Below are 26,318 nucleotides of genomic sequence, written 5' to 3' on the forward strand. Positions count from 1 at the left end.
AACTGTTACTGAACTTACATTTCTTGTCTTTATGTGCTAGATAAGAACTGTAGGATTTCAACTTTCCTGTTTTGAGGTGAGTGGCAAAGACAATGTAAGGCCAATCTATGAAAAAATAGGTACACAGAAAAGGAAGGGTAAAGAAGAATGAGTGAGCAGTGGGCTGTGCAGTGCTTTGAGATCATCAGCCTATTTGCTGGAGATCAGGAATAGATAAGGGATGAACTGTATGTAACTTCATGTGATGGGCTATCTCCAGGAGACTCCCCACATGTATTCCTCGGTGAGCATGGGAAGCTTACAGATAATGTGAAACAGACTGAAGGTGCATTATCAAAAATGAAAGTTTCTTCTTGTCTCCAGCTTACCTTGTAAATCTCAGCTCAGTTGTTGAACCACTGAATGAAAAATAAAGACAAGACTCATTTATTGTAGAACTTGTCAGTATAGAACAAGAAAGAAAAATAAAGAGCTACCTCTAGGCAGGAGAGAGAAAGACTACCTATACCAATTATTGTCATTTAGTGGCAAGGGCTCCCTGTGTGTCCAGCATGCGAAAATCAGAATATCCTAATAGACACCACTTAGGATATCCTAACTTCTGGAATGCTGTTACTGTAAACTTCCTTTGACTGCATATATGGCTACAGCAACTAATTGTTTATGAACTGCAGACCCTGTGAGTGTAGGAACTTTGTCCTTCTGTCAGAGCTCAGGGGAAGATAAAGCAACACTGGGAGGTGGGTTACAAAAAGGTTTAGTGAAAGGTCAGTGGGAAAGTTTTGAAGTAATTGCTTTTGAGAGAGGAAAAATAATGCTGATGTAAGAGTGATGATGAATCTGTGCTATAGATTTTTTTTTTTAATTTACCAAGGAGAAAATGGGGAATTAATGGCTTTGGGAAGCAAACATTCAGTAATTACTTGGAATTTAAGAGTGTGTCTTCTAGTTCAAAGTGTAGACATATCCTCTGTAATACTGGATTTGGTTACAAATCTCTGTCTACCAGCTTGAGGAATGGTTTGTGATTGGAGGCTTGAACTCTGCTAGTCCAGCTATTACATATATAACACGTTTTTTTCAGCCATTCAAGTGAAGCCATTATGTCAAATGTGCAGTTCCATTTTGGGCAGAGGTCATTCAATAACTTGTCTTAGGAAGAGAGAACCAAACTAGTTGAATAAGTACTTGAACAGTTAGTAGACAGTTAGTAGAATATGCACTTTGGGAGGAGTGATCTGAAGACTTGGAAAGTGGGCTCAGAGGACACGTTATTGCTCTCTGCAGCTACCTGGAAGGAGGTTGTACAAGATGGAGGTCAGTCTCTTCTCTCACATTACAAGCAATAGGACAAGAGGAAATGGTTTCAAGTTGAACCAGGGAAGGTGTAAATTAGATACTAGAAAAAAATTATTAATGGAAATGCCTGTAAAGCAGTGGAACAGGCTACACAGGGGAGTGGTACAGTCACATCCATGAAGGCATTTAGAAGACACGTAGGTGTCGCATTTAGGGACGTGGTTTCATGATGGACTTTGCAATGCTGGCTTAATGGTTAAACTCAATGATCTTAGAGGTCTTTTCTAACTCAAATGATGCTGTCATTGCATGCTGCTATGATTCTATGTAATTCTGGTTTAGTTTGCTGCATTCTACTTCTGATCTGTATCTGCTCAGAACAGAAAAAATCCCCACCAAACCTGAAGCTTATAAGCTTATAGTAAGAGTTACCACCACCAAAAAAAAAAAAAAAAGATGTTTCAGAGTTATGAAAAAAGTGAGATATAAGGCTTTATGCTGTAGTACTTTGGCTAACTGCTGGGTGAAGGGGACCAGGAAGATGTGAATATTGCGAGCTTCTCACATTTTGATTCTGAATGTTGGACTAAAGGGATACTTACACATTCGCAGAAACTTTCTCCTACTCTCTGATACTTTATTCCAAGGAAACACCAAGCTGTTAGACATGCAGTGACCTGGTTATGGTCAGATCATCTGGCATTACTTTCAAAGTCATGATTATGCTTTTGCTGCTTTTCCCTTGATCCCTTCAGATCCTGAGAACAGTTTTACTAAGGCAAGCATGCCACTGTCCCTTCACAAAGGTAAGCAGACACAAAGATCTCACCTGCCACATTATTATCATCCTCTCTTTGTCAGTGCTCCAGAGGTGAACAGTATGATGTGTTTTAAGCAGCTGAATGTGTCAAATGCATGCAGGCTCCCAACATGTACGGCCCCATGTTCCTCTTTTGGGTCCTTTGCAGAGTCTCACCCCTTCCTATGAAACGATGATTTCACACTCCTGATGTGACAGACTGTGATGGTGTGAGGCTGCAGAGAGGGTGTTTGTTCCTTCTGTATTTGTTCCTCTCAAATTCTTTAAGTAGCTGAGAGTTAAATAGAGTATCAAACATTAGAAGATGTCACAGTGCCATGATAGCCTCCAGACAGCAGGGAAGATGTGGGAATACAAGGCAACATGCTTGTAATTCACAATAGGAGGTTATGTTTCCTCTTTTGGTTGCCATCTTCAGGGAAAAAAAAAAAAAAAGATATGGGCTCTCTCTGGTTGACAGTTGCTGCTTGCTGACAGGCAGGGACAGAAACCTTGTCCTTCTGGAATAGAAAATGCTTTTGTAGACTCAAACACAGTTTGCATTCATTGATGTACTCTAAAATTTACAATATTCCCATTAGATGTACTCTTGTCCTTATATGTAGTGTTTCAGTAACAAATACATGTGAAATGGTTACACCTGAATTTATTTCTGTAATAAAATTAGGTAAGTTTTTTTTAAACTGATCAGCTTCTAGGCAAGGGTGTAATTAGGTGGTACTTCAAACCCATTTCAGTTTTCACATCACATCTGATATTTAATAATCAAATTTATACTGTACTCTCATTTTTTTCTTCATCCAAAAGCTTCCATTATCTTCACCAGTTTAGGAATTTACAAAGCCTCTTCCCCTAAGGAACATATTGTTGTGTTGCACTTTTTAATAAACCCTGCTTACAACAGGTTGGGGTTTTTTTTTAAAGGATAATTTTTTACATTTGCAAACCAATGTAAAGAACCTCCTCAACTAATAATTAAAATGATTATTTTGTTATGAAGTCATTAAGAATGTGTGCTCTCTAGGGGTATTCTAATTTTGTGTGTGACAGATTTTCATGTTTGTGTTTAAATTTCTTTTGATGGCATTCATTTCTTCTTAGCATTTTGTGTCTGTTTACTTTCCTAGTTTCTAATAATTTCCATCTATATTTTTTTCAGTGTGGCCTACATATGTTTCTTTTTCTTGCTTTAATCTTTCTACTGTTTGATGAGTTGCAACATCTAACATTACATAAAGTTATATTATTAACATATGATAAAAGCTTGTGTGATGAAAGAATATCAGAGATTAATCCTTGATCTTCATGATTAAAAATAACTGGACTTATATGGATGATGAGATCTTAAACACTTGCCAATTATATACTGAGATAAATAATATCCTGTAAAACCTTTTTTCTTCTATTCATCTTAATAAAAGTTTTTTGACCTCTGAATTCTAATACTGTATGTCTCATGAAAAGTAGCTGAGCATATTAAATCTACAATAATAAATAGAATTTTTTATACAGATCATATTAATGGTGTCTTAGGATATGAAATAGATCCTGTGAATATCAAAAGATACAGTTTTGCAGAAGGCAATATCAAAATAATACATTAATATCAGTTCCTTAACAAAGAACTGTGGACCTAAACTCTTGATAGCTGGTAAATTATTTTTAAAAAGTGAAGTTACTGATGAAGTTTATACTCACATAGTGCCCAGTGACACTGTTGATCCTGTGCAAGGATCACTAATGTCAAATTTGCCATTTCCTCATCTTTATTCAAGCTGCTAATACTTCTGTGTTACTTCATGCATTTGAATGTTTGTGTAATGCATTTGTATTTTAACCATAAAGATGAGTGCATACTGGGTTTCTTTTCACTTAGTAATTTATAAATGGCATTTTAAATATCTATGGACTTTTAACTAATTTTAAAACCTTCTTAACATCAGTTTTTAATTTGAAGGAAAAATCCTACTGTTCTCTTTAATATGTGACTAGATGGAGATGGATTAAAGGTGCCCATACTAACTACACTTCTAATTAGCTAGGTTCACATGTCCCTCAGTGGCACTGAGGCACCTCAGTGAGAACTATGCTTTTGAGGTTTGCACTTATGAGCTATTGAAAGTTCTTCCCAGCTGTAGAAACATTATTTTCTTTAGGAAGGGCTCCCATAAATCATCATGAGCTAAATTTACAGTGCTGCTGTATTGTGACACGAGAAGACATTTTGCATGGTAGAGTGTAACTTCCCTTGAAAGGGGGGGCACGTACCAGTGATCTCTAGCACGGCAGGCCAGTGGCTGTCAGTGCAAGGGCATGGCAGGCTATTGTTCCACATTGCTTTATCTTTCCTGGTTTGTATTTTGCTCTTGAGTGGAGAACTTGGCAGTAATCCATATACTCCCTTGTGTTCTGGCTAGGACTGCTGCAATTCTGCACTGCATTTGCAGAGGCCTTAGAAAAAGAGGAAACTCCTTTATTCCCTTCCTACTTGAGATTGTTTGAGTGTTGGCTGGGTTCCAGATACACAGAATTAGTCGTGGTTATTGTTTAACTAATGAAGTTGACCAGACACCATGTAACACTTCCTATGTATTTGTGGTTTGGTATAATGCTTGAAGACATCTTTACTGCAGTACAACATAAATGCTATGTAATTTTACTCAGATTCAAAGTACATATTTTCTTTAGCTGAGTGATCATTTAAGATGAGGACAAAGTTGGATTGGGACTATTAGACCTGAAAGAAGTAGCATCTGACTCCAGCCCAAAAGCACTACCCCACTGCACCATAGAAAACAGGCAGGGTGGGACACCTGCCACCTCCACACTACTGGAAAGCCTGGTTTTATGAACTAGACCTTACTGCAGAGTTTTTAGAACTGCATTCTGTATGTTTTGGTTTATAAGAAAATAGAATTTATCAATAGAGGAAATCTGGCCAGATTAGGAAATTTGTCCTAAAAGAAATTTCTTCAGTGGCTCCTGTGCTCAAATCCATGGGTTTTCCAGTACCTTTCTGCTTTGTTGAGTGTAGGTGCATTTGGGGTATTAAAAACAATTAAATGCAGTGAACTGTTCATGATAGAGTCTATTAACTTTCCAAATAAAGATATATCCACTGAACGTAGAACAAAACTAATTTTTTCTTAGTGTGTCTGATTAGTTCTGTCTCTGATTTGCTCTGCTTTTGACTTTTGCTTTATGCTCCATGAAGGAGACAATCTGGCTGCTTTAATAGCTTTACTTTCTTTTAAAATTGTTTAATTTCAAGTGTAGCAGAGAGTATCAAAATATTTTAATTGACTCTATTTCAGCACTGTCCAAATATATTGTTCAGTGATTGAAAATAAAAGAAGAATTATTTTTCTGACCTTTTGAGAAGTGAAAATTAATGTTGTTGATCCTGGAAAAATGTGATAGCATTATGGCATGTTGCTTCTTGCTCTAAATATGCTCAAGCCTTCTGCTGTGCTTCAAATTTGATGGGAGGTTGTAGACAACTGTGTGCATTCTGTCAGATAAGCAGCTTTGATGGGTGTGTATAATTGCATGGAAGTGGCTGCAGAGCTAATGACCAAGGAAGCCAAATGTGACTCAGAGACTTCTGAAACTGGCACTTCTCACATTCTATATGCTCTATGTATGATACTTACAAAAAAAGGATTGTTTAAAACAAAACCCACAAAATATTGCTTGCTTCTGTTGTTACTCTGTAATGCTTCAGATGCCTTAGTTTTCAAACATGCAACTGCAGACATCTTAGACGGACACATAAAAACCATTGTGAAGTTGTGTAATGTTTATAATACTGTATTTCACAGACTAAAAGTTGAATTGATGACCATTTTTAATACTGTAAGTAACTATTGTATAATTAATGCTGAAGCTTGGATATTCCATGATCATAAAATTTCAAACCTTTCATTTTATAAGCAATCAATGTTGTCCATTTTTTACATTTTAGTTAAAATGTGATGGCATTTTTCAGTTTATTTTGGTTGTGCATTTGAGTGTTAGTACTTCAGGCTGGGGAAAAAAAAATGGTAAATCTTGGTACTGTTTTTCCTAAAAGAGTGTATTTGTAGGATCTGCCCAGATGATTAGGATATCAGGCATCACCCCTACAAACAGACTTCAGAAAAGACAGACGAGGATTAAAAAAAATAAAAGTTCCACAGAAATACCATGTACAATATATGATGTGTGCATAGATTTTGTAATTTTCCTGTGGCAGAAATAGGATTCCAGCTATAACATCAAACAGATACTTTGTCTATCCTATTATAGGATTCCATACCACAGTAGGACATGGCAGTCCCATAAGTACTTGGAATAAAGGGTTTTACAGCTCAGGGACAACAAATAACTCATTTAAAACTGTAGGTAGAACAGAAAATTATATCTAACTCTAGGGGCTCTTCCCAAGTTGTTTTTTTTTTTTTTTTGATGATTTGGATTTTTTCATAAAAGACATATCCAAATTACATATTCATTATATCTTAGCTTTTCACTGTGGGCACCTGTAGAGTAAGTGGTAAAAGTCTCCCACAGCATGTTCATTTTTAATGAGAACAAAGCACTTACACTGAGTATCACAATCAGATCAGTTGTCATTCTGTAACAGGACAACTACCAGCTGAGCTGTTCTCACACAGTGCCTCTTTCCTTTGGGCTGAGTTAAGCTGTACAAATCACTCGTCAGGTCTTGGTTATGGTCTGTATACAAATTGTGATCTAGAAAACGGCCATATCATCAAGTTGGTGTTCATCTTCCCCACTCTTTAAGGTTGTCTGAATAGAAATCAGGGTTCTTGTATCAGTTTTCAGGCAACAATTACTTTGGCTGCTCTTTCATATATGGATTGTGATTGAGTGCTTATTATGACTGCAACAAGCTCCTACTTTTAATGCATGATCAGGAGAAGCCTTTCACTCATCTAAATTGATATAGTTCTCTTGCTATAGTAGAACAAGATTATATAAGATGAAAAATCAAAATTTAAAGAGTTTTGTAAGATTGTGGAGTCACAAAAGGACGAGACACAGCTGTGTAGCACTGTAGCTCCTAACTTGTAACCTGCTGATATCTAAATCTATGCTACTGTAATACAAAGAATTCCTGTAGAATGGATCAGAGTTTGGTGTCTCAGAAAAGGGTTTAGAAAAAGCATCATGCTGAGCAGGGAGACTGAGTTAGCCAGTAGGAAATGCTGAACACAGAAATACATCTCAAATTAGATATCTCTTTGAGATTTAAGCACCTTACTCAGCACTACTGGGAAGCATTACCATGCTCTGGGGATTTCAGTCCTGAGTTGTTTCCTGACCTAAGTGTTTCTTCAATATATTAAATACACAAATACATAAATAAATGGTCTTAATACTTTCTTTTTGGGAGCTTACCTCATGACTTCCCATTTCTCTTCAACAGTATAATGCTTAGCTTGTTCCAGTGTCAAATTAAAAAAAAAAAATGCTCCTATATTTGAGGAGGATGGACTAATGATCAGGTATAGATGCATCTGGGGTGGGGCTGAATTTTTTGTTCAGTCCCCCTTCTGATGAAGCCGTTGCAATTTACATAAAGGAATTAAAGATCTGTTGGTTCAAGAAAAAACTTCAGTAGTGTTACAGAAGATTTGCAATCTGAGAAGACCTTTCAGTCACCTGAAGGAACCAGAATTTCATTACTTTAGTTTTAAATATCTATGATGAAATTACTGTATTGTATAAGTAGTAGTGTAAATGCCAGTATTTTTCAATATATGCTTTTAGTCTTTATATAATAAAATCTGTAAATTACCTAGAGAAGAAAAAGAATCCCATAATGTTTCTAAACTCATTTTATATTCCATTTTCTCTATTTTAATCATTGCAATACAAATCTTTTTACTATAGACTTTGGACAAAACCTCCTCATCTCTTGCATCCCAAGTGTGGAGGACATCCTATTTTTTAATGTATTGTGCATCAGCAGTAGGTAATTAAAACTTCTTCAGTTATTTTCTTAGCATCACTTTGATTTACTCACAGAAAGAAGTTTACAAAATGACCAGAGGAAAGCTGTTTTCTGCTGAAGGCAATAGAATGAGAGTTAATAGATCTGTCACAGAAATCCTACGTAAAGACATATTGAATACTCTTTTCCCTTTTTCATACTGGCCGCTAAATTGGATGCTTGCTGAAAATCTGCAACAATAAATGCTTAGACAATTAAGGAGCTGCTATCTTCTCAGGAGGGCACAGTGTCTAGGCAACTTATGCAAACAGATGTAGGAAAGAAGAAAGAAGAGAAAAAATTTAATCAAAGACTTAAGGTAAGACAAATAAGAAATGGAGTTTCAGAGAGAAAAAAGAATTAAAAAAGAAGAAAGAAGGAGAGAAAAATGAAGGAAAGAGGAGAAGAGTGAATTTGAGGGAGCAGAGGAAGTGAGCGTGGAGGAGAGAAGCGAAGAGAGAAAGAGAGAGAAAAGAGAAGACATGATCAAAGAGAAATAAGAAGAACAAATGAAGAGAGAAAGTAAGTGGAAAAAAAGAGAAAGAGAGAAAGAGAGAAAGAGAGAAAGAGAGAAAGAGAGAAAGAGAGAAAGAGAGAAAGAGAGAAAGAGAGAAAGAGAGAAAGAGAGAAAGAGAGAAAGAGAGAAAGAGAGAAAGAGAGAAAGAGAGAAAGAGAGAAAGAGAGAAAGAGAGAGAGAAAGAGAGAAAGAGAGAAAGAGAGAAAGAGAGAAAGAGAGAAAGAGAGAAAGAGAGAAAGAGAGAAAAAGAAGAGAAAGAGAGAAAGAGAAAAGGAGAGAAAGAGAGAAAGAGAGAAAGAGAGAAAGAGAGAAAGAGAGAAAGAGAGAAAGAGAGAGAGAGGAAGAAAGAGAGAAGAGAGAGAAGAGAGAAAGAAAGAGAAAGAGAGAAAAGAGAGAAAGAGGAAGAGAGAAAGAGAGAAAGAGAGAAACTCTTAAGAGAAAGATCAGAAAGTAGGAAAGGAGAGAAAGTTATATGGATGTATTCATTAGAGTGAAGAGGAAAGTAGCTAAATAGAATGTCCTTCTTTCAGAGTTCAGAAATACAAAAATTTCTAAACATTACTATTATGGAGATTATTCTACAAGGATAGTTCAGCCTTGATTTGCCTCAGTAATAAACCTTGATAGCGAACAGCACCGTGTTTTTGACATGAGAGCTGTGCTGCATCATTCTGCCACCTGGCTGGTGGTCATGGCTGTGCCAAGGTCGTTGATGTTTCGTGGTTTGGTTGAGCTGGTGTTTTTCTACTGCTTCTTTGAAGGAGAACTTAGAGCTCTTACTTTGCTATGGCAATTTTATCTGGAGGACCCATGATTTTCTCATTATAGTTGAAGACATCATATAAGCAAGCCTAAAACCAAAATGAAGTTGTCACCTTGTTTAGCTTTAATTTCCTTTTTAATGTTGGTAAAAATATAGTTCTAAAGATCCAGGTTTTATGACAAATATAATTTAAAAGGGAAGATATTTTCAGCCATTTAGGAGTGAGTAGACTAAACAAAATTATTGCCATTTTCTGTGTCATTACTTTCTCACTTATCAAATGGGCCATAATACACTAATGCAGGAATCTTAAGGATCCTTAACCAGGCAAAATTCCATTAAATTTAGTGGAAATACTTCTGTGTAGGAAGAAGGTCAATCTTTTAGGAGATGACCTTAAAGCCAAAACCATGTGATGGACCTTAGATCACTACTCATAGAACAAAATTACAACAAGTGTTTTCAAAAATATCATTTTGCAAAACCTTTTTTGTTTCTTTTTGAGGACATATGATTTTCAGCAATTACCTGTACTGTTTAATTTTAAGGCTTTTTTTCTTTTAAATATGGTATCTATTATAGGCACGTAGAATGTGTTTTTTAAAGAGAAAATATTCTTACTGCTACTCAATGTGTTACTCACATATTTTTGTTTCTGTGGTTTACTCCTCCCATGACATTTAGCAATGTAATAGCTACAATCTTATGATATTAGAAAGACAATCCTTGAGTTAGGTAGACCTAATCTCAGTAAGGGAAATTAAAGAAATGCTGGAGGAAAATATGGCAATTGGTAACTTCATACATATTTTCCCAATACAATTTGGTTAAATATATTTTAAGCAGATTGTATCTAATAGTTTTTTGCACTAATTTAAATTCTGCACAATGATTTACTTCCATATACCAAAAATGCACTAATTTTTAATGTGTTTGTATAATTTAAGATCTATGTATTAAAATTAAGTATCTTTTTTTCATCAGTTTTATAGGTTAAGAAGCAGCCACTGACTGCAACTAATTATAATTCTATTACTAAGAGTTTAGCTACAAATTATAATGAATTTTGGAAAAGCATTATATCTTTGTAAAAATATAATATTGCTTATAAAATGTGTTTTAGCCTGTATTAGAGTAACAATCAAAATTCAGCCAGCAAACAAGGTAATGTTTATAGTCCTCTCAAAGTAAAAAAATTTTTTTGTTGTCTTTTTAGTATAGAGAGTGTTTTTCCTTTGAAGAGTTAATCCTGTTTCTTTAGTTTCATGAAACATCCCTGGATCAGTGTTCTGACAAAACAGCCGTCCTACAACAAGAAAATAATTTCTTTCAAATAGCTTCTTTCCTTTGTGTCCTTGTCGATGTATAGTCTTGGGAAAAAAATGTCTGCTGGGGTCACTGTTTCAAAGTATGGAAGATTCCTTTCAAAAGAAGTAATACAACTCTTCAATTACATTTTTCTATGTGTAGAGAAACTTCATTATGAAAGTGGTAGTCAGGTCAAACCTCTGCTGTCATCCTGTCAGTCATTAGGATATATTGTGCTTCCAAAAACAGCTACACTAAACCAGCTGCTGAATCTTTATATAAGAGCAGACTATGGCAAATCAATGAAAATAATAAAATTAATTTTATTCAACCAAATTAACAGAAAGAAGACAATATATCTTAGATTATATTAACTTGTTTGGTATATGACTTCCATTTATTTTTGTTTGTCTGATTCATAAACTAGCTGAGGATTGATTCCATGTCATTAACATCTCACGTTCATTTGTTTTGGTTTATAGCAACTTCATAAATAAGAGTGTTTGTAAAAGATGTGCTTAAAAATTACTTCTTTTAATTAGCTTCTGATGGCTTGCACCCTGTTCAGTTTTTCATGGTATTCCCAGCTCAGGATTTAATTTGCAGAACAGATGGAATTAGTGACAAAAGTAACATTTGGAACATATTTCAATTTAATTTTGCTCATCCCAGAAGTAAATTTTATTCCTATATATTTGTAAATTGGATTGCTCCCCCATTGCTTACCAAGAAAAGTCAGATGTTACTTTTATTTAAGCTGCCCTTTCTTGAGAGAAATGCATTAATGATAATTCAGTTAGGTGTTTTTTTCAGAAACCACAGTATAGCTTCTATGGGCTGCGCTGGGGCCATAACTTAGAGGAAATGAGTATCCAATGAGATCCCCACTTACATCTGCCTTTACTGAAACTCCAGCAGCAATAAATCCTAGCCCTCACATGAAGCTTTCTGTTTGATCCTTAGCTGTTCACTGGATTTTTAAACCTCTCATGTCTGTCCTTCCTCTTCTGGTGCAGACAGGGACTCTGAGGTAGCACCAGGTTAAGAATGTTCCTGAGAAATGTTAACCAGGTTTCTGTGGCATCCTGCCTCCTGCCAGCACTATGGCAAGAGCAACCTTCATGCATGATTTGTGGAGCTATGGCTCACTGGCTACAGAATGACCATTCCTGCCGTGAGGACTGGGAGGAGAGAGCAGCTGTTGCAAATCAGGCCTCCTGCATAGCATTAAAACCCCAGCTGGAAGTTGCACTTGAGTTTTTTTTTTTTTTGAAAAAAAAGAGGGCAAATGTTATTCTTGGTCTCAGTTACAATAAACAGGTTGAAATTTGTGATGTATCTCTTTTTTTTTTTTTTTCCTAACAGTTTTTACTTCTATCTACCTATTGAAATTATGGCATAAAAAACATGCATACCCAAAAAAAGGGACAGAAATTCTCCTTACATTCTTATAACTCTTAGTTCCTGTTTCCAGATATTCTCTAGATGAAGGCAAAGGTTGAATTATTTACCTTAAACAGAGGAGCTGCAGTCAGATTATCAATATTAATTTCTTCTTATGTAGTTGGAGTGATTCCTATAGTGATGTTTTTCCTTCTGTCACTGTCACTTATATGATGGAAGCAATAAACAGGTGTGGCCAGCTTGTGAGAGCTGGCTTTTCAGCCCTGGTGGGAACATGGTGGCAAAGTATTCCAAATTATTCCTGGGGATGCAGGGAGGGAGGAAGCGAGAAGCAACACTGAGTGCAAATACAATGAAAATTCATAAAATTCTAGAATCATAGAATGGTTAGGATTGGAAGTGACCTTAAAGATTATCTAGTTCCAAGATCCCTGCTATGGGGAGGAAAATCTCTTACTAGATTGGCTTGTTCAAAGCCCCATCCAACCTGACCTTGAATACTTCCAAGGATGGAGCATCCACAAATTATCTGAAAAACCTGTTCCAAAGTCTCACCAACTCCCAAGTAAGCAATTTCTTCCTAATATCTAATCTAAACCTGCCCTCTTCAGTTTAGAACCCTTGCCCCTTTTTCTGTCACTATCTGCCCATATAAAAAGTTGCTCTCTCCTTATAAGCCCTCTTAAGGTACAGGAAAGCCATAATAAGGTCTCCCCAAAGCTTTCTCTACTCCAGGTTGAACAACCTCAGCTTTGTCAGCCTGTCCTTGCTCTACTCTGAATATTCTTTGCAACCCTCCTTTGGACCTGCTCCAACAGATCCACATCTTTCTTGTGCTGAGGACTTGGATGCAGCAGTCCAGGTGAGATCAGGACACTCTGAGATGTCATAATAAAAAAGGAGGTGCTGTGCTGAGTTTTGGTCTGTGCATGCCTCTGCTGTCCCCCGATTGATCTGCAAGCGGTTTTAGCAGTAGCCACGATAACAGCGTGCCAAGTCCCTGACAGCTGGTGGCTGGTGGCTGCCAGTCTGAAACATCTCAGAGCCATGTGGCAGATTTCTGCAAGAAAAACAAAACAGAACAAAATCCCTAGCAGCAGAATTCTGCTTGCATTTGCATTTCTCGGTCTGATGCACCGTTTTGACCACTGCTGATGTCACTGCAGCAACAGTCGCAGTTTCCATGGCAGTTAATATTACAGCTAATATTGTTAAAAATCTCATACAAAGGGAGAAAAAGGCTGTTATACATCTGCAGAATTCCCACTCAGTACATTTGATGGTTTTTCCTGTTTGGTTTTGCTTGTTTTCCTCAGGAAAAAAGAGGTGATTTGGTGCTTTGGGTGCTGCATAGCTACATCTTTCAGAACTAGTGTGTGCTAAGACAAAAAAAAAAGAAAAAAAAAATTGGAAAATGTTCATCAAATTATTAATTATTTATAAGCTCCATATCTTCTCTTGGGCATCACATGTATGTGGAGACAAGAAATTATTGTCAGCCTAACTGCAAAGAGAACATTCACATTGAAATACCCCAAACAGGGATTTTATTCCAACTATTACCAAGTGAGTTCAGTACCCAAGTAACACAGTACAGCTCTACTAGGAATAATACTCTCAAAATTATTAGTTAATACAAGTTAGACTTGTGAATATCTACCCTTCCTCTGAGCTGCTGTGATGGTCCTTCTGGGCAACAAGGTCAGGAACACCAGTGCTGCTGGAGGGAGAGGCTGGGTGCCTTAGGGAGCTGGATCTTTCCCAAGAGGAGCTCTGAAGACCCTCACATTCCAGCCCTGCATCCACCTGTGGCTCTTCTTATGTTTCCCTGTCAGAGCCTGCAGACACAAAGGTCTGTTGCTTGTCAGGCAGTCAGTATATCACTATAATTATATATGGTAGTGTGGTAGAATTGACAGCTTTTGCTCAGGTGAGGGATACTGCTGGACAGCTGTAAATCAAAACCATGGGATATTGGCAGCAAAGTAGAGAAATGAGTGCAACAACCCTTTGCAGTTTTGACATTTGACATTTTTGCCAGATTTACCCCATTCTGATTTTGTTACTCTGGACAATTTAAGCTTGTATCTGTAGGTTATGGATATATCTGATCAATGGAACAGGTTTGCCTTTGCTTGCTAAGCAAATAAATGGTATTCACATCATATGCTCTTCAACTTTAGGTATTCTTAATTGCTGTACTACAGGCACTTCTTTCTTGCTATATGACAGTGCAGGGAATTCAAATCCCTAATTTCTCTTAGTTCAGTCTGCAGTGAGCCAGGCAAATGCCCCTTTCTGTCCTCTTATGAGTGATTCATGCAGTTTGATAGTTTTTTGAGGTAATGTTGCTAAAACCTTATCAGTTTTTTTAAAGGAGTTCATGAGAATTCTTCTCTTACACAATAATCCTTTACAATTTTAAATCCTGACATTGCAGTCCAAAACAGTGTTATGGGCCTATGTATAGTTCAGCGACTTCAGAATGAATTGGAAAGTGCACAGATTAATAAAAGTGCATCTCCATAGAAGTTAACAAATTGGAATGAAATTACTTAAATGCTGGTTACTTTTATTTCTTTATGAACCTGTAACTGAGAAATGGAATTAGCAGCCTGGGACAGAATATGGGTGCTTAGAATGTTTCAGTAGTTTGGAGTCCATCACAATAAAAGTAACTTACTAGTGTGACACATAAACTAGTAAGTTGCTGTAGTTGCTGTAGCCTAATTTTGGGGAAACAGCATAAGGACCTTAAAAAAAATTAAAAGATTAATTAGTTAAAATGTGGAGAATTGTTCCTATGGTTTCAGAATAAGAAGATATATGAAATTTTGTATAAGTAGTAGAAGAGGCCAATAAATGTCCAAAATATTCTTAAAAGAAATACTTGGTGAAATGAAGAGGAAAAACAAAACGAAAGATAAGAGAAGAAGATTGCTAAAAATAAAAGCTGGCCACTGTTTCTGACAACATGAAAAAGATAACACCTCTTGTAATGATGTCACCTTGGGGAAACAACGCATCAGTATGCAATGTCTAACAAACTGTGGGGGAGACATTCATCCAAGGGAAATGTCATGCCCAGAGGTGCTGCAATTCTGACAGACTGAGAAAAACATTGTAAGTCAGGCAGGAATGCTCACTGTTGTGGAGCAAGAAACTTTGTTGTTTCTTTTCTTTATATCTAATATTAAAACTATTCAAATACAATTATGTGCATTTTTATTACTAATTTTTATTTCCAATTATGGTTGGAAGCAAAGCTATGTTAATTGCTGAGATGTAGCTGTAGTGTCCTGGTAGATTACTGCTATTCATGAAGGTAAATGAGGTTTTGCTTTAAGCAGGCAGAAGAAAGGTGAGTCAACATTTTCTAGTCAGACCATGTGTCTGTACTGAAAATCATGCTACAAAGTTTTTAACATAAGCAGTGGGTCTGTACTTGTTTTGTTGTAATAACTACTTTCAGCTTTTCACAAAACAAACTTTTTTGACAGTTTTTTTCTTATAAGAGTTTTGAAAAGGTCAAAGCTTTTTGACCTTTTCAAAATGAAAGACCTCACTTTTTTTCACCAACAAGTGACATTTTGAAAAATAAACTAATCCTAGTGAAACAATTGTTTTAAAGGTCATAACCAAATGACCTAGACCAAATTTAAAAAAATGTTTTCTGAAAATTCAAAATGTTTTCTCTTTTACATTCTGTTAAAAGATAGGAAATATATTTGAGATATTTGAACCATTCACAGGATGACAAGAGAATTCATTTTCTAGTTGCACTGTAGTATGTGGAAGATTCAGGTTTTAGACATGTTAAATATTTATTGTTTTTCCACCCAGGGAGACAGATTATATCAAGTTGCTCAGGGACTTTTACATCTGAGTTTTTAGCATCTCCAGAGGTATATCTCTGCCACACATCTGGCTACAGTGTTTGCCCACATTCATAGTGAATTTGTACACGAAGTTAGAATTTGTCTGTGTTTCCTATGAAGTAGACCTGAGAGAACTGAAAGTTGCTCAGCTTGGAGACGAGAAGACTCAGGGGAGATCTTATTGTAGCCTTCCAACATATAAAATTTCTTGTAAGAAAGATAGAGAAAATCTTGTTACCAAAGCCTGTAGAGGCAGGGCAAAGAACAATGGTTTTAAATTGAAAGAGGATAGATTTAGATTGGATAAAATGAAAAAAAAAAAAAATTGATGGTGAGAGTGGTGAGATGCTGGTTGCCCATGGAAATTTCCCAGAGAAATTACTGATTTCTTTGGGATAGGTTGCCTAGGGAAGTTGTGGATGCCCCATCCATGGAAGTGTTCAAGGCCAGGTTGGATGGGACATTTGAATAACCTGATCTAATGAAAGATGCCCTTGACTGTGGTAGGGAATTTGAAGTAGATCATCTTTGAAGCTCCCTGCCAACCCAAACCTTTGTGGAAATCTATGATTCTGTGTTGCAAACAGTGTCTGGTGTCTCTCACACTGCTGTCCACCTCTGAGTCTGTGTTTGGTGCTTCCCACAAACACTTTAAGAGGGGACTATGACCCACCCAAATGGGTGCTTGCCCTACTGTCAATCCCAGAGATGCATCCAGCTGAACTTGGTGCTTATAACTGCAATCCTAGGAAGTCAACATTCCAGCCAGTTTGTTTTAACCCCCTTATCTAGTCCTCATTTGAGTATTTGGCTGTAGTGATATTACAGGAGACAGTGTCAAGGGTGCCTTGTCAATATTAAGTCATACTCCCACGCATGGATCACATGATACAGTCTGTGTCCAATGGCATGGTAGAATATTGCATTTCCTGCAGTAGTTTTGAAGGCATAAGGCCACACTGAAGTACTTTGGTAAAAGGCAATTGAAGTTTTTCTCTGTACATCTTTATTGCTCACTTCAGCTCTCCAAAACATATTTATTAAATTCAATTCTTTTAAAATGGGACTTCACGGAAATAACCTTCTGGTATTTAATTCAGATGCTTGAGAACAAGTGAGCACTGGAATTATAATGAAAGTTTGTAAATTTGTGAAATGTATATCAATTTTATAGCTGAATTTTTAAAGGAGAACAAAATATGTTTCTACTGCACTGAGATCTGTCATATTACCAGAACTGTACCAAGAGTTTCAGTGTTCAGAGCAGTTTAATTCTACATCTATATGGCTTTTGTGTTAGACCCCATTAGTGTCAGCGTTAATCACAATCCCAGTAAGAAATGGACTCAGGCTTTATAAGGTATTTTTGAGAATGCCCCTTCTTGGAGCTAACAAAGTAAAGAAAAAAGACAACAGAGAGCCTCATGGTCCTTCCCATGTGAGAGCTCCAAGGTGTAGAATGCCACAGGATGCATTGCTGCTCAGGGCACAACACACAGAAGCTCACCATCATTGTAGTCTCTATTGGTCTTCTGGCCTTTTCTTAGAGGAAAACTCTTCTGTTCTCAGCTTCTGCTATGAAAACAACAGACTTTTGCATAAGATCTTGCAGGTTTACTTTAAGGCAAAGACAAGGTCACACAAGTGATGCAATCACCAGTACCAAGTGTGAGCTGCCTGCAACCTCCTCTCTTATAATCAGTCCTCTAAGTTTATCCTGCAGCCAAGTGTTGTCACTATACTGCAAAAGTTTCATATTCCTAGAGTTTCATACCGCCTTGGATGTTTCCCATAAGCAGCTCCTTAAGCATTCTCTGTCTTCTTCTCACAGCAGCCAACTGACTCCAGTTCCCCTCAACCACCCATCCCACTCTTATAGCACTCTTCTTCTCATTGGTTACAGCTGTGCCCTGTTTAAGTCAGGTCAGCTCCTAATCTTTAGTAATTAGCCCAGCTGCAGCTCTTTAGGGGTGAGATTACTTTCTATACTACCTTTATTTTCTTATGTTCTATCCCCCTATAGCCAAGGAAAAGTAACACGAGGCAGGCCTGAGTCCCTGCTGTCCATGCAGCAAAGCACTGGAGAGCACAGCCTGTAACATGCATCTCTGACTCCTCAGTGTATGGTAGTCTTCTGGGTAGCCTCAGTTTGTCTCTCATACTCCATTTCATGTTCTTTGGGCAGCTTCTACCTGCTGCTGTGAAATAGGTGTCCTTCTTCCAAAAGCAGGAGAAGCATTAATTGCAGCTGAAGTACAGACAATTTATACTCTTCGGCCCTCTCCTTAGATAATGCTCTCATGTCATCTTAGATTTATCTTATGTGAAATGCTAAATAAATACCCATTATCTAGAAAAGGGTGGTTTTTGCCTGTATGGAGAAGGAATGAGCACCAAATGAACTGCTTTTGTCACTTTACTGCCTATAGACAGGAGTGTCAGCGCATTGGATGGCCTCTCCAAAGAATAATGTTGAAATGAGAAAAAAAAAATTGGAAAAGTTCTGTCAGTTTCTAATCTGCAACACTGGGGTGCTTACCAAGATTTCCAATAAACAGAAACAGGTGAAATTCAATAAAGGAGACAAAGTGTGGGCTAAATTTTTATTCTTCTTGCAGTATTTGCAGTAATCTGCTCCTGTCAGAGTACCCACGTAATTTACAGTATATGTGGGGAATAGAAGAAGGAATAGTTGGAATCAAGTTTAGTAGGTAGCAGGTTTATTTGTCGGTCTTCTCTTTTGCTCCTTGCAGTACACTTTTTTTCCCCCCCCAGTAATTAACTTCCATGGGTATTTAATTTAATTCTTTCGGCATCAGCCTTTCTGGATTATTGTTTTTCCAATATTTATTCTCTGTATGATGGCAGTCCTGGCTTGTGCAATTATCCTTAAGGGCATTCCAGTTTTTCTTACTTTTTTTTCGTAGTGCTTTACAGCCAAGTGCTACACGTTTGATTAAAGTGGCAGTTTGCTCTGACTCATTTATGGCCTTTATGTGCCTTTTACTCCAAGTGCTACAACTGAAAGCTTTTAGTGATGGCCAGAAAGTGAGGTGGGACTTCTCTATTTGTTTTGAAATGTAAAGACTAAATTTAATCCTAATAAAACAAACAAATTTTAAGTGAGATTGATCAGTAAATACTGCATTATTTGCGTCCAAATTAATGGATTTTTCATGTTTGTGCCATTAGTTCCTAATAAGAACACTGGAATGAACTGTGCTGCAAATGCAAAATTGCGTAAACTATTTCATCTTCCGTCCTTATGGTTTTGATATATTTCTTATAATGCCATAATTCCAGTCAGAGTTACTTAAGAGGGAGAGATCCAGGACAGGATTAGGCTGTAGCAGAAGAATGCAGCTGCAGAAAGAGCATCATGACAAAGGCCAGTCTGAGATTCAGCAGATCACAGACTCTCCTTAGCTGTTTTTGTTGACAGATATCCTGCATTGCTCACACTAGAGTGAAAGCTGGCCCTTTCCATACTGCAGCTCTGTAGACAGCAATCCCCCTCTGGAAAAAAAAAAAGATAAATTGTTAGTCTATCTCTGCAGAAGATCTGAATCAAGAACATTATGCTCAAATTAAAAAAAAGTCTCTAATTCTCTTCTCATTTAAACAGTAGCAAATGAGAAATAATTCTGAAGAAGGAACTAGAAATTTCTGTGAGAACAGGGAAGAATTTTAGCTGTTTAACTTAGTAATAGATATGCATTAAAATCTTACTCTCATTGCACTGTGTACTTATTCTTGCTTGTTCAGCTCTCATATTTTATAAGGGCAAGTTTTTTTAATATATTTGTGAATGTCTGATTTTGTCTTCCTTCTAAAAAGCCTTTCTATTGTGTAATAAATACTGAGAATAGTCTGAAAAAAAATGCTGCTTAGTTCGTGAAGGAACAAAATCACATCTGCATTATAAGTCCAGAGGCTTAAAGTAATGACTTGGCCTTTGGTGGACAAATGTTGAATGACTGAATCATTGCCCCTTAAGTTAAATAGAGAAATACTGCAGATGTAGCTTTTGCCAGTTATGGCTTTCAGATACTCCTTGGGACTCCTGTGCCTCCAAATGCAATTGTCAACTGACCCAGAAATATCATAGCTGTTTATATAATTAGGTGGTTCACTCATGATGGTATAACTGCCACCAAATACAATAGCAAACAAAACCATTCCATTTAGTTTGCAGTTTTAGCAAGGGATCATTTGAGCAGCATATAACAGTATGGAGATTTTTACTTATCCAGAGATTTTTTCCATGACAGATCCTCTTAGAAAAGATGTATGAGCCAAGCAATATTTTGGACAGACCTCAAAGTAAAGCTTTTTGGAGTGTACAATTTAGATGCCATGAAGTTCAAGGCCATTTTGTATAAGGCATTGAGCAACCTGGTGTAGTGGGAGCTGTCCCTGCCCATGGCAGGGGAAATTTGGACTAGATGATTTTTAGGGTTCCACTCCAACCCTTAATATTCTACGATTCTAATTTTCTCTTGACTTTAAAGTCTGTTTTAAATCAGAGAGAAAAAAATACATCTTCTATGAGAAAAATACTGAAAATATCTTCTGACAGTTCTAAGCATTCAGTGGTATTCTGACCTTGGTTAAAAATCTGGGCAGAAGGTAATTAAAATAAAATTGAAAAGTTTGGTTTAAAAAAATGGTTCAAAAAGAATAGTTCAGAATTTTTAGTTTGTCTCTCTCTTTCTCGAAAAAAATTCAGTGACATTGCAAATCATTATTATTGTGCAGAGAATTACTTATTAACTAGGGTAATCCTGATCGCCTTATGAAGCAAATACAGATAAAAAATATTATAAAGACATAGGCGAAAAAAAAAACGTTGCTTCTTTATCTACCCACAATGGAAAATATAATTAATATAGAGGGGGGCATGACATGATAAAAAAGTTTAAAAAGTTAAAAGTAATCATTCTAGAGGATGGCAAAGCTCATGTATGCTGAAGTGCTTTGTAATAAAATATAGAATATCAGTCTTAAAGGTGTAGGTGAAAAGAAACTTCTAGCTTTTGCTGAACATGAAATATGAGCTAGATACAATCTGTAACTTAAATTCATAACAAAGATTCCAGTTTCTCCTACATCACCCAGGGAATGGTTTGTCATCAGAATTTATACATGTAATTATAAAAAATATTATTGATCAGCTGTGTTCTCAAAACAGACAATACTGAGGAGGTATATATGTAAAGTGGACTTGCAAGGTAAAATAAATATATCAGAAATAGAGGAGACTTTCATGCTCATAACACATTGAATAACTGAAGCTTATGGGATCAAGGAGGACCAGCAGTGGTAGTTGCAAATATTGATATTTGAAAACTTTACTAAAGCTGATGACACGCCTTTGCATAATGACTGTGTTTTCTATCACTTCTATTTTGTATATTGTTCAGGCTCTCATGTTGCTTTTCATACCTAAACTAGGATGGTTTCTTTTCAAAGAGAGTTATAAGACATTGATGGCTTTAAAAGAATACAAAACCTGAAGTTTTAAGGAGAAAAAATTATGTGAGATATGCTATAAAACTGAAAGACTTTACGAAATAGCAGGATTAACGAAGAGCCTAGTTCTGATTTATGATGGGAGGATCTATCAAAATTAATAGCACTTTTATATTTGCTAGGGGATTTTCTGAGCTAAAGAGAATATGCTACATAATTACTCATGTGGATTTTTCAAAATGAAGATCAACAGGATAGCATTGGACTCTCTCTCCAGGCTCCACTGGCTGTACCAGCTTCCCAAGGGCTATAATCTGAGTTTAGATGCATTACTCAAAACTAGACACTTCCATTTACATATCCTAATTTGAAGCTGAGTCCTACACAAAGTGCTGAGAAATTCTAACTCTCTTTCTTTTTTAAATATTACAACACATTTACTGTTCCAATGAGGGATGCAGCCTTGCTGTTCTCCTTTGTGGTAGACTTAGATCAGACATGTTTTACAGTCACTTCTAAAGGAAAAAAATGCCTTCTGATGGATATGACGAAGGGATTTTTTTTCCCATTCCAATTTTTAGAGATTTTTAGCAATGGATATGGATCGAGGTTTTCCTGTTACATTTTATTAGTTTTTTTGTCAAGTCTACTTTTGCCATTTTCAGCTGTCTAAAATTACTCAAACAGAATGGCCCCTTACACAAAGGAATTATTTCCTAGGGCTATGAATAGCAGGACACAGACCCTGAACAGGACTCTGAATTCAGGAGGATCTAGCACAAAGAGACTGCAAAAGTGGCATGCCTGTGGCAATCCATTTTGCCAAGCACAATGTGGTGCAGTTAAATTCTACTGTTTTGTACTAAATGGAATCTTTTGAAGAAGCTTGTCTCCATTTCTGAGTATGAGGTGCAGTAATCTACAAACCAAGAATGAGTGTATCAGCCTGTGAAATATTATTGCTGGGTCAGGAAAACTAGGCAAAATTCAGTATAACAAGGGCCTTTTGCTCTGCATCTTGTCATCTTGTCGTCTCATCTTGCTCAGGTATTTTAAGAAGATGAAATATGTCCTATCAGTGGGATAGCTCTACGTATGTTTTGCATTTCAGCTTGTGGTATTTCATCATCTTTATTGATTCCTGCACTTATCCAACCCATCCTCCTAAGCCATGAGATACTCTCAGTTAAAAGCCAACTTGAACTATCACCAAGAAAAGGGATAACTCCACATTGTTAACATAGGAATTCAAGTGTTTTCTTCATAGAAGCTTACTGAGTTTTTGTACAAATTTTAGGGACATGCATTGTCCCCTAAGTATTTTCAAATCTTTTTTTATTTTTTGTTATGAGGATATTTTCATGTATGGCTTGGTTTCCTTATCTATAGTAAAAGCATGGTGAGAACTATGTTCAGTTTAATGATATTCAGCCAAATTGCAACAGACTTAATCAGGGGGTAGTGTTTGAATTCATTAGAAAATAGGTATCTAACTGTTGATGCTGCCACGTTTGCTGCCTGAAGCACTCTGCCTGCACATTTACATGCTGCTGTATCTCAGAAGTGGGAAGAAAAAGAGCATGCTGGTTTTACAATAATTAATCAAAATCTAGTAAGAAACACAGCTAATGTTGACTAATATCATGATGAGTAGCAATGGCCTGCTAAGTATCCCAAAACACTGTTAAAATCTCAAGATACATTCTCTTAATAGAATACAGTGAAATAACATACAGGGAGAGAAATATTTTAAATTTTTAAATGGGAAAAAATGATCTGATAATACTACAGCTTTACTACATTTGTAATTATGTTTGTCAAAGAAAGGAAAAATCTGTTGGAAGAAAACACTGGTATATAGCCTATCAAAGAAACCCCTCTGAGCCTGACTGAAGAAACTGCATTTCAGTGACCCTCAGAATGCTGCCAAGGTCATCCAGTCATCCAGCCCTTCGCTTCTGTGCTACAGCCATTCATGCAAATTAAAGCTGCCTGCAGGCCTGCTGCAACTTGCAGTATGCACATAGCTCTTTGAAGAGTTCTGAATATGTGCAAGTAGATTATTTGGGTTAACTTTCTTTTCCAGTCCTTCTTTTATTTGTCAGTTTAGGATTCTTGTTACCTCTAGCCTTCTTCATCTCATACCATACATCCAATTTGCACATTTTACAAGAAAGAATGACTTTTTTTTGATGTAAAGTGAGATGTAGTCAAAGGGAAAAATTACATCAAGGGAGGAAGAAAGCCTGGAGAAAGCACTAGGATGTGGCTGCCACAAAAACCTAACATGAATTCTACTTATTTTGCTTGAGCAGTTTCAGTGTTTGTTGTTGCTCTCATAATTTTGTTATCACTTCAAGCAGCAATGTAAGCAGCATTTTGAATTTCACTTGTTATGAGCTATGTTATAATTGTGTTGTTGCTCATTTGTGGCTGCGTAGTGACTGAAACAGATGTGGCTCTTTGGGGTGAGCAGTGCTCAGGGGCTTGTCTCTTTGTAATTGCTCAGGGCACTGATGAATTCACAGGAGATAGCTCAATGTTATGACAAAAAAAAACTTAAACAAGAGTGAGGACAAAGAAAAAAAATATAACTCTGAGTGCTGAGGCCATCCACTTGGTATAGACTCTTTACTCTTTTATCTTGTTGTGTATTTGTTTCATCATGTCCCTGTATAGCTTCACATGTGGCAGAAAGCATAGTAAGAGTTGCATTTCACAACAGAGCTGTCAGGCAGCCGAGCTCAGCCTTCTGTGTCATTTCATGGAAGTTTGGGGGCTGCTTGTGAATGCATTAAACCATTTCTACCTTTCAGAGAGGGTGCAGTAAACTTAAGGGCACTCTGTGCTTTTTTAGAGGTGAATGTACTTTCATTTTTGGCTGAGTCATACAGCTATAAGGACTTGCAAAGCAAAAAATCACTCCTTGTTTTTTCCCTTTCTTGAAAAGAAGAAAACTAAACTGTATGAATAAACGTACCAAATAATGGCCAAAACCAGATACAAACAGTTAAGAAAACAAACTCTTGGATGGAGTTGAAGTTTAGACAACCTTTTAAGTCTCTTGTGAGAGAAGAGGATTAATTTGTGTTGGGACATCTGCTTAGAGCTTACTCTGTAGCTCATCCATCCAGATTTAGTATCTCAGGGCATCATAAGATGGAGTCCCGTTCAGTTTCTCATTTGAGACCATGATAAAATCATTACTTAAAGCCCTGTTTCCTTCAGAGTTCTTTTCCTGCAGTGAGCTTCTTGTAGCTGATGCAAAGACATTTCTGAAAATATTATAAGTTGTTCCTGTGGTACTTTGCCCAAGTAATTTCCAGTGATTCTTGGCATATCTTTATGTAAAATGATCACTACTTACAAACATAGTCAAGAAAATGCCAGCATAACTTCACAATCTGAGCATAGATTCTGGGGTTTTCTGTCAGTGTTTTGGAAACAAGTTCTTTTGCCTTTGCCAAGCAAGCAGGCAGCCCCTAAAGCCTGGAAACTTGTGACTGGTTCCCTGCCTGCTTCCCCTCTTGAAACTCAAAGTTTCAGGTAGCCTCCTCACTTCACATTTTTCCAAAAATTAACTTGATTTCTGTCTGCTTGTAATACAACCTGTAGCTAATAATGAGACTGGAAGAGTATTGGGGTTTTTTTGGCTGTATTCCTGTCTCCTTTTTAACCTCAGGCATTGTCAAACTCTAAATGAGTTGAAAAATTAGTTATAAAAAGCACAAAGTATTGATTAGGCAAAACTAGGTTTCTCAGACAATAACATTGATTTCATTTTCTTAAATTTGAAAAAATTAATTTAAAAATTTCTTCAAGTCACAAAGGAACACAAATCTGTTGACCTGATATACATGAAATGTTTTACTTGAGATCAGTTGGTCCATTATTTAATTGTGTTTGAACAAGTATCTCATGAAAACTAGAGCTGGGATGCCTTCCATCCTAGGATTTTATCTGTCAAAATCCACCATAGTTTTTGAGCTGCTTGAATCACATCTGTGCATTTGGTGCAGGCTATGTCTGTGATGCATCACAACAATTGCACTTCTTTTCCAAATGCACTAAGATCAGAGGCATAAATGGTTCCCTGACTACTTCTGCATCATTGTTAGTAACTTGCTGGTTCTTACTGTTTGTTGGAGGAAGTCTGAAGGCCATTAATGGCATGAAAGAGATCTAAGGGATTTGAGAGTTTTGAGACTACACTAGGTCAAATGCAATATTTTGAATTTGGAAAAAAATAATTCAAAATCAAAGTGGGATACTTTGTAATAGTTATATTGTCATTAAAAAAATAGAAAGAAGTTTTAGATTAAACAAAACATCAGATTGCCAGGATTTCTTACAGGATGGAAGCTTTTACTCTTTGTAAATTCTAATTTCAGCTTAACTTGCTGATACTAAATTAATCCAATCTTGGGAATAATATTGAGCTACTAAGAACTTAATTATTGTGATTGGTGTAGGCTTTCTTGGTCAAATGGTGTTGTACAGAACATTTTAAATTCTTTCAGACAATACCTAAATCTGCTGAAGCTTACATTTGCTGTTGTTGATTGATGCCAAAAATACTGCAAATTGAAAAAGGAAGTTTGTTTGTTTTGGAGTGTTTTTTTCTTTTTGTTTTATTGATCTCCCTGTCTTGTTGAGAATGTTTAGCTGACCAAGTGGAGCCAGTGTTCATCCAGGTCTCTAGTCCTACAAATGCAGCAAACTAAGTTTGAATAGCTGGTGTCAACTGCATTACTGCTAGGCTGTATAAATAATGCAGAAGACACTGTCTTCTTAAAAAAATAATTATTTGACTGTTTGAATTCATGGCTTCAGCTTAAGAGAGTTGTATGCAGTGAGGT

General features: G+C 36.6%; 1 protein-coding gene and 1 long non-coding RNA gene across 11 annotated transcripts in view; one reads left to right on the forward strand and one right to left on the reverse strand.

The window, feature by feature from the left end:
* Positions 1–26,318, forward strand: part of ADGRB3 (adhesion G protein-coupled receptor B3) — a 445,880-nt gene that overhangs the window by 36,272 nt on the left and 383,290 nt on the right. The gene's annotated exons all lie outside the window — the stretch shown is intronic.
* On the reverse strand, positions 9,217–17,819 carry LOC135445226 (uncharacterized). Its single transcript, XR_010439494.1, has 3 exons — positions 17,495–17,819; positions 12,217–12,410; positions 9,217–9,485 (listed from the first exon to the last, which is right to left on the reverse strand). It is a non-coding gene; the product is annotated as an uncharacterized LOC135445226 (long non-coding RNA).

The sequence above is a fragment of the Zonotrichia leucophrys genome, chromosome 3 (assembly GCF_028769735.1).
Source record: "Zonotrichia leucophrys gambelii isolate GWCS_2022_RI chromosome 3, RI_Zleu_2.0, whole genome shotgun sequence".
Taxonomy (NCBI): Eukaryota; Metazoa; Chordata; class Aves; order Passeriformes; family Passerellidae; genus Zonotrichia; species Zonotrichia leucophrys.